Genomic DNA, 13,707 nt, shown 5'->3' with positions numbered 1-13,707 from the left:
AAATGCAGAAGTTTCTCTTTATTTCATCTGTATTTGCTGATTGTTAGACATTGGTGTCAGTTAGGACAAGAAGTGAGATGAAACCCTTGTAACAGAAACACAACTTTGAGGAAAAAAAACATTTTCTGCTAGAGTGAGAAACGTTTAGAACCTTACAGAGATTTAACCTCACTTTCCTCAAGGGTGTAGGCACAGGAAGGAAGGCACATTCACCCAATAAAGACACAGGCAACAATAGAAACACATTTCTAGTATAGTGAGGAAGATTTAGCACGTCAGGACTAGCCATCTACGGCCCAATAGAAAAATTCCCCCCTTCATGTGACTGAGGTCAGACCTAACAGGAAGAGGAGAGAAATCTCATTGAGGGGGACACAGAATGCATTAAGTGTCTCAGGGACTCAGAATTTAAATCTGACAGATGTTCTAACCCTTCCCTATTCTATCTTAAAGCTCAATATTAAAATAATTTGGCTGAATCCAGCTGTTAATTAGAATAGTTATATTAGTTATTAGTAGAATAGAAACACTAGAGAAAGTTCATTTTTTATTTTTACTTTTTTTTTTCAGGAAATCTGTGCAGAATTTAGAAGTGCACAGGAGTACATTATCTAGTCTTTCAATCACTTTATAGGATCACAGTAACCTTTAGTAATAGTTACTTCTGTAGCACCCTGGTCGTAAACAAGGTTGCTAATAAATCTAGATGTGCTAGGTGGTAACTAGCCTGGCTAATTGGTAGATTTCTGTCCTAAGTCTGAGTTTGATTTGTAGTCAGTCTCTTATGTTAATAGGTGGCACTGATGCCTTTGGCATTAGGATGATGGATTACAGTGAATTCAGGTGATGGGTAAATAAGTTGTCTAAGCCAATCAGCTTAGGAGTTTCTTTGGCCGTTGTGCATGCTGGGATAGGCTATTTATTTGGGAGGAGTCAGGTGATTGGGTTATTCCCGCCCGAGGCTGCGGCCTGAGTTGGATGTGTGTCAAGTAACTCCTGGTTGCTAGGCCTGAATCCTGAGGCCTATCCAGGAGTCCTATTGGCTGCTAGATCTTTGTAAGGTCTATCCAGTAGTTCAGGGTTCTGCAAAGGAGGAGCAGCTAAGATTAAGCCCAAATCCTGCGGCAGAACCACGTGCGTTAGAGGCTCATCCCGATCATTGCCAGAGGTAAAGGAGAAGCAGTTGCCACCAAGGGATGACCACTTGTAACCAGAGGCAAGTTTGCAAGGGATGAAGTTCTGAAGGTGTTCCAGAGCAGATGCTTCACTAGCTTGGGACGGTGAAGTAAGTGGGAAAGTTATAGTGGAGATTCATCAAGGAATGCAGCGGGTAGCTGTGAGTAAAGCTTGAAGATAAGTACAGTGGCTAGCTATGGGTGAAGCTCGAAGGATCCAGCAGATAGCTGAGAGTCCAAGAAGTCTAGTGAGGGATGACGAGCGGAGCTTAAGGATCTACAGTGGAATACTGCGAGTTAAGCTGGAAGATTTAAAGGGGGATACTGTGAGTTTCTCAGAAACCATTAAATCAGGCCAAGACAGAAGTACACTTAAATTATACTTGTTTAATATTTAAAAGTAAAAAGAACAAACATAGTCAAAACAGGCAAAGTTCAGTAACAGGAATGGATAGTCAGCCAAGCCAGAGGTCAGGGATCAATGTAGTGGAACAGCAAGCAGGACCTGGAGCCAAAAGGGATGTCAGCAAAGCAAGTCTTGAACAGGATCGCAGGAGATCGTTTCTGTGATGTTGGCCAAGACGAAGGCAGAGCTCCGCTGGACTGGACAGCTTAAGTAGGCAGGACTGACGAGCAGGATGTCATTAACAGCTGAGTAACTGTGGAGAGAGATAGGAGCTGGCAATTAGCCGACAGCTGAGCGGCCAGCTCAGAGAAGGAAGGGCTGAGCCAGCCCTGACAGAGTTAAACTGGAATATCTACAATAGGATACTGTGAGGCCGCGTACACACGCGCGGACTGTTCGCCCAACTTTGTCCGTCAAACAGTTTCAGCGGACAGTCCGCTCAAAATTAGCATGGACGGACATGCCCACACACGACGAACGAACAGTTTGCTGAAACCGTGCGCGATGACGTGAACGGCACGTACGACGGGACGAAAAATACGACGTCCTATACACTGCATTATAGCTTTCGGCGTGAAAATCCTTTCTGAGCATGCGCGCAACTTTGTTTGACGAACAAGCCTACACACGGGCGGACTGTTCGCTCAAACAAGGTTTCAGCGGACAGTTTTTCGGAATTTCCGAAAAACCTTGTCCGTCCAACTGTCCGCTGAAACTGTCCGCTGAAAGCCCACACACGAGCGGACTGTCCGCCCAAACACTGTTCAGCGGACAAAGTTGGGCGAACAGTCCGCGCGTGTGTACGCGGCCTGAGAGAAGTTGTTGCTATAGGAGACAGCAGTTGCTGCAAGATACAGATTGCTGCATTCAGCTTAAAGACCCTTTATCTGTATCACTTTCTGCCCAGTTCTTATTCTGCCCAGTGCCTAATTACTATTGCATTTTCCTAAGTGTGTCATGAGCCCTCACCCTCTCTCCCACCATTCCTGTTAAGAGAAATAAAACACTCTTTGTTAATTTTTACAAAAAGTGACTGGCGCCCAATCTTTTCACCTTGCATCACACCCACTATGCCTAGTAACCTGCACCCTGAGGAGGCATGTCAGTTCTCCCTAGCTCTGGGGGTCACCATCAGGCCCTAAGAGGTCAGGGAGAACTGCTACACTTCCTACCCCACTCTCACAGTACACAACTTCCAGACAGCAGTGACACATTTCCCTAGGATATTTTTGGAGCCAGACAAAGTACAAGAAGGACAATATCTTGATTAAGGTGGAAGGCAGAGCTACCTTCAAGAGGCCTTAGGCCTCAAGTCAGGTTTGACCTTGTGCAACAGTAAGAAAGGCTCCATAGAGGCTAAGGCTGCCAACTCATAGATCCTCCTTTTAGAGGTAGTAGTCACTAGAATTGCCACCTTTATGGGTAAGGCCAGACAAGCGATTATGCCTAAAAAGTTAAAAAATGGTGGCTTCCGAAGAGCCAAGAGAACCAGATTGAGGTGACATGGGGGAATGAACCTTAATGGTAGACTTTACAAGAAATCAACTTTCTAACTTTCAAGAGGGATGGGTTGACTGAAACTGAAAGTCCCCTGTCCTCCGGGGTTGTGGTTTTAACAGTCACTGAGAAGCAGGATGGAACACTGACCCCTTGTTCCAAAAGGGCCCATGAAATGACTGCCAGGAATTGGAATATGGCCAAGGACCACATACTCCTGAGGCAATTTGGGTGTGATAAGGATTGCCAGAATGCCCTCTTTCGTGTTCCTGTGAAGTAGGAGAGGGAGAATCTGGAGGAGCGGAAAGGCATAGTTCAGACTGAGTTGATCCCATGGCATCACCAGAACATCCACTATGAAGGCCCGAGGGCCCCTAAGTCTGGTAACAAATTTGTCCAAATTGGTGTTGAATCTGGATTCCAGCAGATCGACATCTGAAATCCCCCACCTGTGATAACGGGCTTAAAATAAATCTGGATGGAGGTTCCATTGCCAAGACACTGGCGACTGAGAAAATAGATTTATTATTTATTACAGGTATTATCTATTAAAGGTATTTAAATAGTGACAATGTATACAAAATATATATATTGTACATTCACATTAGTCCGTACCCTTATGGAGCTTGCAATCTAAGGTCCCTATTTCACATGCATACAGTGCCTTGAAAAAGTATTCACACCTCTTGAAATTTTCCACATTTTTCATGTTACAACCAAAAACGTAAATTTATTTTATTTGGATTTTATGTGATAGACCAATACAAAGTGGCATATAATTGTGAAGTGGAAGGAAAACCATACATTTTCAGAATTTCAGAATTTTTTACAAATAAATATCTGAAAAGTGTATTCAGTCCCCTTTACTCTGGTACCCCTAACTAAGATCTAGCGGAACCAATTGCCTTCAGAAGTCACCTAATTAGTAAATATAGTCCATTTGTGTAATTTAATATTAGTATAGGTACAGATTTTCTGTGAAGTCCTCAGAGGTTTGTCAGAAGCTTAGTGAACAAACAGCATCTTGAAGGCCAAGGAACACATCAGACAGGGCAGGGATAACATTGTGGAGAAGTTTAAAGCAGGGTTAGGTTATAAAAAAATATCCCAAGCTTTGAACATCTCACAGAGCACTGTTCAATCCATCATCTGAAAATGGAAAGAGCATGGTATAACTGCAAACCTACCAAGACATGGCCAACCACCTAAACTGACAGGCCGGGCAAGGAGAGCATTAATCAGACAAGCAGTCAGGAGGCCCATGGTAACCCTGGAGGAGCTGCAGAGATCCACAGCTCAGGTGGGAGAATCTGTCCACAGGACAATTATTAGTCATGCACTCCACAAATCTGGCTTTTATGGAAGAGTGGCACAAAGAAAGCCATTGTTGAAAGAAAGCCATAAGAAATCCCTTTTGCAATTTGCGAGAAGCCAAGTGGGGGACACAGCAAACATGTGGAAGAAGGTGCTCTGGTCATGAGACCAAAATTGAACTTTTTCACCTAAAAGCAAAACGTTATGTGTGGCAGAAAACCACTGAACACACCATCCCCACCGTATAAACATGGTGGTGGCAAAATCATGTTGTGGGGATGCTTTTCTTCAGCCGAGAAAGGGAAGTTGGTCAGAGTTGATGGGAATATGGATGGAGCCAAGTACAATCTTAGAAGAAGACCTGTTAGAGTTTGCAAAAGACACTGGGGCAGAGGTTTACCTTCCAGCAGGACAACAACCCTAAACATACAGCCAGAGCTACAATGGAATGGTTTAGATCAGGGATATGCAATTGGCGGACCTCCAGCTGTTGCAGAACTACAAGTCCCATGAGGCATAGCAAGACTCTGACAGCCACAAGCATGAAACCCAGAGGCAGAGGCATGATGGGACTTGTAGTTCTGCAGCAGCTGGAGGTCCACTAATAGCATATCCCTGGTTTAGATCAAAGCATATTCATGTGTCAGTATGGCCCAGCCAAAGTCCAGACCTAAATACAATTGACAATATGTGGCAAGACTTGAAAATTGCTGTTCACAGATGCTTTCCATCCAATCTAACAGATCTTGAGTAGGGGTGAGCTTCGTGTTCGAGTCGAACATATATTCGACTCGAACATCGGCTGTTCGCCCGTTCGGCGAATTCCGAACGTTATGGGCCATTCGCGCCAAATTCGTGTGGTGCTCACGGCCCACAATGCACTTGCGATGGCGCAGTGCATTGCTGGCTCATGATTGGCCAAGCATGTACTGTGACCCCTCATGCTTGGCCAATCACAGCGCCGGCAGCGAGGAGAGCCATGATTGGCCACAGGCAGGATGCCTGTGGCCAATCATAGCTCAGGCTATGTAGTACACGCCCCACACTATATAAGGCCTCCAGCGCGGCGGCCTTGTGTAGTGTGTTGGCGTCTGTAGCAGTTAGTGGGTGTTCTGTGTAACTTCAACACAGTATACACCGATCGTTATCGGACGATTTTTCGTTCTTGCTCTTCTGTAGTGGTTGTTGTCTGCATGCCCTGACCGCAGTATACACTGCTATATTCACCTATATAGCTAGCGATATATCTATCTTTTATAATAGAGCTTGCAGTCAGTGTTAGGAGCTTGTGCGTGCTGTCTGCGTGCCCTGACCTAGTATACACCGCTATATCTACCTATATAGCAAACTATCTTGCTCGTTTTAAATAGAGCTTGCAGTCAGCGGTAGGAGCTTGTGCGTGCTGTCTGCGTGCTCTGAACCCAGTATACACCGCTATATCCACCTATATAGCTCTTCTCTATTTGAGCCATCTGCCATCTGCAGGAGTTAGTGGAAGTTGTGTGTGCCTCCAGCACAATATACACTACCCAATTGCTGGTTTTCCCAACTCCCTTCAGGCCATTACCATGTCTGAAAGGCCAGCAAGGAGAGGCAAACAGGCGCGAGCCGATAGAAGAGGGCAAGCAGGCTCTGTGTCTAGAGACAACAGTGCTGGTCGTGGACGCGGTGCATCGTCATCATCAGCACGTGGCCATGGGACACGCTTGTCTTTCTTTTCGGCAGCTGGACATGTTGAGCCACAACATGCCAACGACTTGGTAGAGTGGATGACCAAGCCCTCTTCATCCTCCTCATCCTCTCCCATCCAGTCTCAGGGTACTAGCAAAGCAGCTGCCAACGCATCACCTTCCCTCCTCTCAATGTCATCATCAGTGACTCCTTCCCTAGACCCACCACGTCCTCCTGAGGAGTCTCCTGAACTCTTTGAGCACAGTGTTGGGTACATGCTCCAGGAGGATGCCCAGTGTTTTGTAGGCTCTGATGATGATACTCAGCTAGAGGAAGGCAGTAGCGTGAATGCAGAGAGAGGGGATGCTCAAGAAGGACAGCAATCTGGCAGTCATGTTCCACAAGCTGCAGCATACTGCCAGGTTTGCTCCAGCGATGAAGAGGGAGGGGATGATGAGGGCACTGACTCCACGTGGGTGCCTGGTAGGAGAGAGGAGGAGGAGGAGGAGGCACATGTCCAACGAGGCAGGATGCCCTCCGGGGGCCAGCTTAGGGGCAGCACACCGACTGAATCACATCGCAGAGCTCCGCCTGTGCAGGGCGCTGCCTCTGCGCGTTATTCTAAAAGTTATTTGGTGTGGGCCTTTTTTGAGACGAGTGCATCAGATCACACCGCTATTTGCAACATATGTCTCAAGCGTATCTCGCGTGGCCAAAACATCAGCCGCTTGAGCACCACATGCTTAACCAGACATATGTTGACCTGCCATGCAGCTCGTTGGCAAGCATACCTCAAAGACCCACACCAAAGAACAAAGTGGACCTCTCCTTGCTCCTCATCAGCTGGGATCTCCAACCCCACTAGACCTTCAGTCCTCTCTGAAACCTGCTCTGAGAGGAATGAAGGTGTAGAATTAGGTGTGTCACAGCCAAGTGCTTCCGGGCACTCTGCTAGCAGTACACCCACGTCCGATTATAGCAGGCAAATGTCCCTGCCCCAGCTGCTGGACCGTCGAAAGAAGTTCACTCCCAGCCATCCACATGCCCAGCGGTTGAATGCTAGCTTGGCTAAATTGCTAGCACTTCAACTGCTGCCTTTTCAGTTGGTAGACTCGGGCCCCCTTCCGTGAGTTTGTACAATGTGCGGTTCCTCAGTGGCAGGTCCCCAAACGCCACTTTTTCTCACGGAAGGTGATTCCGGCTCTCTACCGGCATGTGGAAGGCAATGTCCTTGCCTCGCTGGACAGGGCGGTCAGTGGTAAGGTGCATATTACCGCTGACTCATGGTCCAGCAGGCATGGACAGGGACGTTACCTGTCTTTCACGGCCCATTGAGTCACTCTTCTGGCAGCTGGGAAGGATGCAGGACAAGGTGCAGTAGTGTTGGAGGTTGTTCCGCCACCACGCCTCCAAAATGCTACTATTGGTTGTGACACACCTCTCTCCTCCACCCCCTCCTCTTCTTCTTCCTCCATGGCCTCTTCCAGTGCTCTGTCCCCAGAACCAGCGGTGCTCCGTAGGCGTTCCAGGGGCTACGCAAGTATGCAGGCAAAACGATGCCATACCGTGCTTGCGCTGGTTTGTTTGGGGGACAGGAGCCACACTGGGGCGGATGTTTTGTCAGCTCTGCAGGGGCAGGCCGAGAGGTGGTTGACGCCACGCCAGCTTAAGCCAGGAATGGTGGTTTGCGACAATGGCACCAACCTCCTCTCCGCCCTCTGACAGGGACAACTGACCCATGTGCCCTGTGTAGCTCACGTCCTTAACCTGGTGGTGCAGCGGTTCTTGGGCAGGTACCCGGGCTTACATGATGTCCTGAAGCAGGCCAGAAAAGTCTGTGTGCATTTCCGCTGATCATTTAATGCCTGTGCTCGGCTGGCTGAGCTCCAAAAGGAGTTGAACCTGCCCAAGAACCGCCTTATATGTCACATGCTCACCAGGTGTAACTCAACGTTGGCCATGCTGCAGCGGCTGCACATGCAGCAGAATGCCATCAATGAGTACCTGTGTGACTACGGCACCAGGACAGGGTCAGGGGAGCTCGGTTTTTTCTCACCACGCCAGTGGGGCATGATCAGGGATGCATGCACTGTCCTGTCACCGTTTGAGGAGGCCACAAGGATGGTGAGCAGTGACAGTGCATGCATCAGTGACACTGTACCTCTTGTCCACCTCTTGGAGCATACGCTGCGTGGAATAATGGACAGGGCACTTGAGGCAGAACAGAGGCAGGAAGAGGAGGACTTCCTTGCCTCTCAAGGCCCCCTTTATCCAGACAGTGTTCCTGCTGTGCCACTCATCACACAGGAAGAGGATGAGGAGGTGGAGGAGGAGGAGGAGGAGGATGATTGTGTCAGCATGGAGGTGGAGGCTGGCACTTGTACGTGACTGGGAGGAGGTAGCTGCGGATCATGTTGTCCTTAGTGACCCAGAGGACTCCGGACCGAATGCCTCAGCTAACCTACGCTGCATGGCCTCCCTGATCCTGCAAAGCCTGCGGAAGGATCCTCGTATTCTTCGGATCAAGGAGAGGGACCATTACTGGCTGGCCACTCTCCTTGATCCACGGTACAAGGGTAAGGTTGCCGACCTTATCTTGCCATCGCAAAGGGAGCAGAGGATGAGACATCTCCGGGAAGCCTTGCAGAAAGGTCTGTGCAACGCATTCCCAGACTGGGAGGTTACAAACTCCTGGTCCTGGACAACATGTTGCTGAGGCATCGGTCAGAAGGAGCGGTGGAGAAGGTGGCCGTCTGACCGATGCTTTCAGACAATTTTTTAGTCCGCAGCCCCAAGGTATGATCGGTTCCAGCATCCATCGCCAGCATCTGATTTACATGGTGCAGGAATACCTAGGGGCAAGGTCCAACTTGGACACCTTTCCCACCGAAAATCCTCTGGCTTACTGGGTCTTGAGGATGGATCACTGGCCAGAGCTTGCACAGTATGCAATTGAGCTACTGGCCTGTCCTGCATCCAGCGTTCTTTCGGAACGCACCTTCAGTGCTGCTGGTGGCTTTGTTACCGATCACAGGGTGCGCCTGTCCACCGAATCAGTTGATCGACTGACCTTCATCAAGATGAATCAGTCTTGGATCACCCACAGCTACTAAGCACCTGAAGCTGATGTAACCGAATAATTTTTTTTGAAATATCACATCCCTTCAAGACTGCCTATGCTGATGCTGAGTGACTGTCCTGTTATGTTGATTGTCTATCCTCTTCCTGCTCCGCTGATATGTTGGAAGAACATTTCTGGTTCTGGGTGATGCCATCAGCCCAATTTTTCTGCCCCTGTTTAACAGGGGCGTTTAATTACAATTTTTGATGCAATGCTTTGCAGCAGGGCTAATTCCTGCACTAAAACTAGAGTATATGGGAGAGGTTGCAGTGTCGTGGCACCAGCACCAGTGCCTAAGGCCCAATTTTTCTGCCCCTGTTTAACAGGGACATGTAATTACAATTCTTGATATAATATTTCACAGGAGGGCCCGTTCCTGTGCCCACCCAGAGTAACTGTGAGGACTTATAGTGTTGTGGCACCAGCACCACAACCACCAAAGGTCAATTTTTCTACCAATGTTCAGCAATGGCATGTAATTACAATTCTTGATATAATCGTTCACAGCAGGGCGCTCCAGCACCCACCAAGAGTCACTTTGAGGGCTTACAATGTTGTAGCAAAACCAACACCTTGTTCCGTCATTTCTGCAGAGCATATAGGGCAGGCCCCTACTTTCAAACATCCAACTTACAAACATCTCCTACTTGCAAACGGAAGGAGACAACAGCAAGTGAGATGAAAAAAGATGTGCGACAAAACAAATTAAACAGAGGTGATAACCCTTCCCTATGTTTTCCAAAAAGCTTAAAAATTGTTTTTTTGACTGGAGCTACACTTTAAAAATGTACCAGTTGAAAATTACGAACAGATTCAACTTAACACAACAAACCTACACAGTCCCTGTCTTGTTTGCACCGCCTGTATACTGCTGTTCTGAGTATATAGGGCCTGGGGGCCACACGCATTTCCTTTTTTTAATATGGGTACGGGGTTCCCCTTAATATGCGTACAAGACCCAAAGGGGATGGTAATGGGCAGGGAGGGCTACCCATGCCATTTTCTCAATGATTTTCAACCATATTGCAGGAACCAGATATAACATTAAAACCGCAAGCAGTTTTAAATGATGTTATTTCCGTTAAATGTCATTTTGTACAGGGACTGTTCTAAACACAGGAAACACGTGGCACTTCACAGGCATACTACAGACACTCCCCAGGCACGATATTTAAAGGAATATTTCACATTTTTTTTCACTTTAATCATCAAAATCAGTGCTCCCGCCAAAACGGCCATTTTTAAAAACATTTTAGGCATTGACCCATGTCCCCTGGGGCAGGAGCCAGGTCCCCAAACCCTTTTTAGGACAGCATCTTGCATATTAGCCGTTAAAATTAGCACTTTTAATTTCGAACGTTCGAGTCCCATAGACCTCAATGGGGTTCTAAAGTTCGTACGAATTTGGGGTCCGTTCGAAAGTTCTGGTGCGAACCGAACCGGGGGGTGTTCGGCTCATCCCTAATCTTGAGCTACTTTGTAAAGAAGAATGGGCAAAAATGTCACTCTCTAGAGGTGCAAAGCTGGTAGAGACATCCCCAAAAAGACTTGCAGCGAAAGGTGCTTCTACAAAGTATTGATTCGGGGGGGCTGAATACAAATGCACATCATACTTTTCACATATTTGTTTGTAAAAAAATCCATTTATCATTTTCCTTCCACTTCACAACTACAGTATGTGCCACTTTCTGTTGGTCATCATATAAATTCCCCCCCCCCCTCTAAAGTCAATACTTTGTAGAGCCACCTTTTGCGGCTATCACAGCTCCAAGTCACTTTGGATACATCTCTATGAGCTTGCCACATCTTCCCACTGGGATTGTTGCCCATTCCTCCTTGCAAAATTGCTCCAGCTCCTTCAAGTTGGATGGTTTGCGCTTGTGAACAGCAATCTTTACGTGTGATCACAGATTTTTTGTGTTTGGGGTCCTGCTGGAAGGTGAACCTCCGTCCTAGCCTAAAATCACACACGGAGTGATAAAGGTTTTGCTCAAGAATATCACTGTATTTAGCACCATCCATCTTTCCCTCATCTCTGACCAGTTTTCCAGTCCCAACTGCTGAAAAACATCCCCACAGCATGATGCTGCCACCACCATGTTTCACTGTAGGGATGGTGTTCTTTGGGTGACGGACGTGTTGGGTTTGCGCCAGACATAGCTTTTTCTTTGGACAAAAAGACCAGAGCACCTTCCTCCATACATTTTGGGAGTCTCCCACATGCCTTTTCGCAAACTCAAAACGTGCCATTTTGTTTTTTGCTGAAAGTATAGGCTTTCTTCTGGCCACTCTGCCATAAAGCCCAGATCTATGGAGCATACAGCTTATTGTCGTCCTATGTACAGATACTCCAGTCTATGCTGTGGAACTCTGAAGCTCCTCCAGGGTTACCTTAGGTCTCTGTGCTGCCTCTCTGATTAATGCCCTCCTTGCCCAGTCTGTGAGTTTTGGTGTGCGGCCATCTCTTGGCAGGTTTGCTGTTGTGCCATGTTCTTTCCATTTGGTTATGATAGATTCGATGGTGCTCCTAGGGATCATCAAAGATTTGGATACTTTTTTATAACCTAATCCTGACTTGTACTTCTCAACAACATTGTCCCTTACTTGTTTGGAGAGTTCCTTGGTCTTCATGGCAGTGTTTAGTTAGTGGTGCCTCTTGCTTAGGTGTTGCAGCCTCTGAGGCCTTTTAAAAAAGGTATGTATATGTAATGACAGATCATGTGACACTTAGATTGCACACAGGTGGATATCATTTTACAAATTATGTGACGTCTGCAGGTAATTGGTTGCACCAGAGCTTTTTATGGGCTTCATAACAAAAGGGGTGAATACATACGCACATGCCAATTATCAGTTTTTTATTTCTGAAAAATAGTGTTGTATATATTTTTTCTAATTTTACTTCACCAACTAAGACTATTGTGTTCTGATCATCACATATAATTCAGATTAAAAAAACATTGAACTAAAGGCTTTAATGTAACAAAATAGATAAAAAGTCAAAGGGGGTGAATACTTTTGCAAGGCACTGTAGTGGAACCAATTGGCTGATTAGTAAATAGAGTCACCCTGTGTGTAATTTAATCTCAGTATAAATACTAGACAGGTCAGGGATAAAGTTGTGGAGAAGTTTAGAGCATGGTTAGGTTATGAAAAAATATCCCAAGATTTGAACATCTGTTCAATCCATCATCCAAAAATAGAAAGAGTATGGCACAATTACAAACCTACCAAGACATGGCCGTTTACCTAAACTGACAGGCAGGGCAAAGAGAGCATTAATCAGAGAAGCAGCTTAGAGACCCATGGTACCTCTGGAGGACCTGTAGAGATCCACAGCTCAGGTGGGTTAATCTGTCCACAGGACAACTATTAGTCGTGCACTCCACAAATCTGGCCTTTATGGAAGAGTGGCAAGAAGAAAGCCATTGCTGAAAGAAAACCATAAGAAGTCCAGTTTTCAGTTCATGGGAAGCCAGGTGGGGGACACAGCAAACGTGGAAGAAGGTGCTCTGGTCAGAAGAGACCAAAATAGAACCTTTTGGCCTAAAAGCAAAACACTATGTGTAGCGGAAAACTAAAACTGCATTTCACCCTGAACACACCATCCCCACCGTGAAACATGGTGGTGGCAGCATCATAGTGGTGGGACGCTTTTCTTCAGCAGGGACAGGAAAGCTGGTCAAAGTTGATAGGAAGATGGATGGAGTCAAATATAGGGCAATCTTAGAAGAAAACCTGTTAGTGTACAAAAGACTTGAGACTGGGACGGAGGTTCAGCTCCCAGCAGGACAATGGCCCTAGACATACTCGCAGAGCTACAATGGAATGGTTTAGGTCAAAGCATATTTATGTGTTAGAATAGCCTAGTCAAAGTCCAAACCTCAATCCAATTGAGAATCTGTGGCAAGACTTGAAAATTGCTGTTTACAGACCCTCTCCATCCAATCTGACAGAGCTTCAGCTATTTTGCAAAGAACAATGTGGAAAAAGTTCACTCTCTAGATGTGCAAAGCTAATAGAGACATCCCCAAAGGCTGCTTTCACACTGGGGCGGTGCGGGCGTCGGCGGTAAAGCGCTGCTATTTTTAGCGGCGCTTTACCGTCGTTTTAGCGGCGGTCTGCAGGCGCTAGCGGGGTGGTTTTAACCCCCGCTAGCGGCCGAAAAAGGGTTAAACCCGCCCGCAAAGCGCCGCTGCAGCGGCGCTTTGCCGGCGGTATTGCCGCGGTGTCCCATTGATTTCAATGGGTAGGAGCGGTTTAGGAGCGGTAAATACACCGCTCCTTCACCGCTCCAAAGATGCGGCTAGCAGGACTTTTTTCACCGTCCTGCCAGCGCATCGCTCCAGTGTGAAAGCCCTCCGGCTTTCACACTGGAGTGAAAGGGGCCGGTTTTTTTCAGGCGCTACACAGGCGCTATTTTTAGCGCTGTAACGCCTGAATACCGCCCCAGTGTGAAAGCAGCCAAACAGACTTGCAGCTGTAATTGCAGCAAAAGGTGGTTCTACAAAGTATTGACTCTG

The sequence above is a fragment of the Lithobates pipiens genome, unplaced genomic scaffold (assembly GCF_037356315.1).
Source record: "Lithobates pipiens isolate NorthernLeopardFrog02 unplaced genomic scaffold, aLitPip1_a1.2 Scaffold_23, whole genome shotgun sequence".
In the NCBI taxonomy this organism is placed as follows: Eukaryota; Metazoa; Chordata; class Amphibia; order Anura; family Ranidae; genus Lithobates; species Lithobates pipiens.
Note: the sequence above shows the minus strand (reverse complement) of the source record.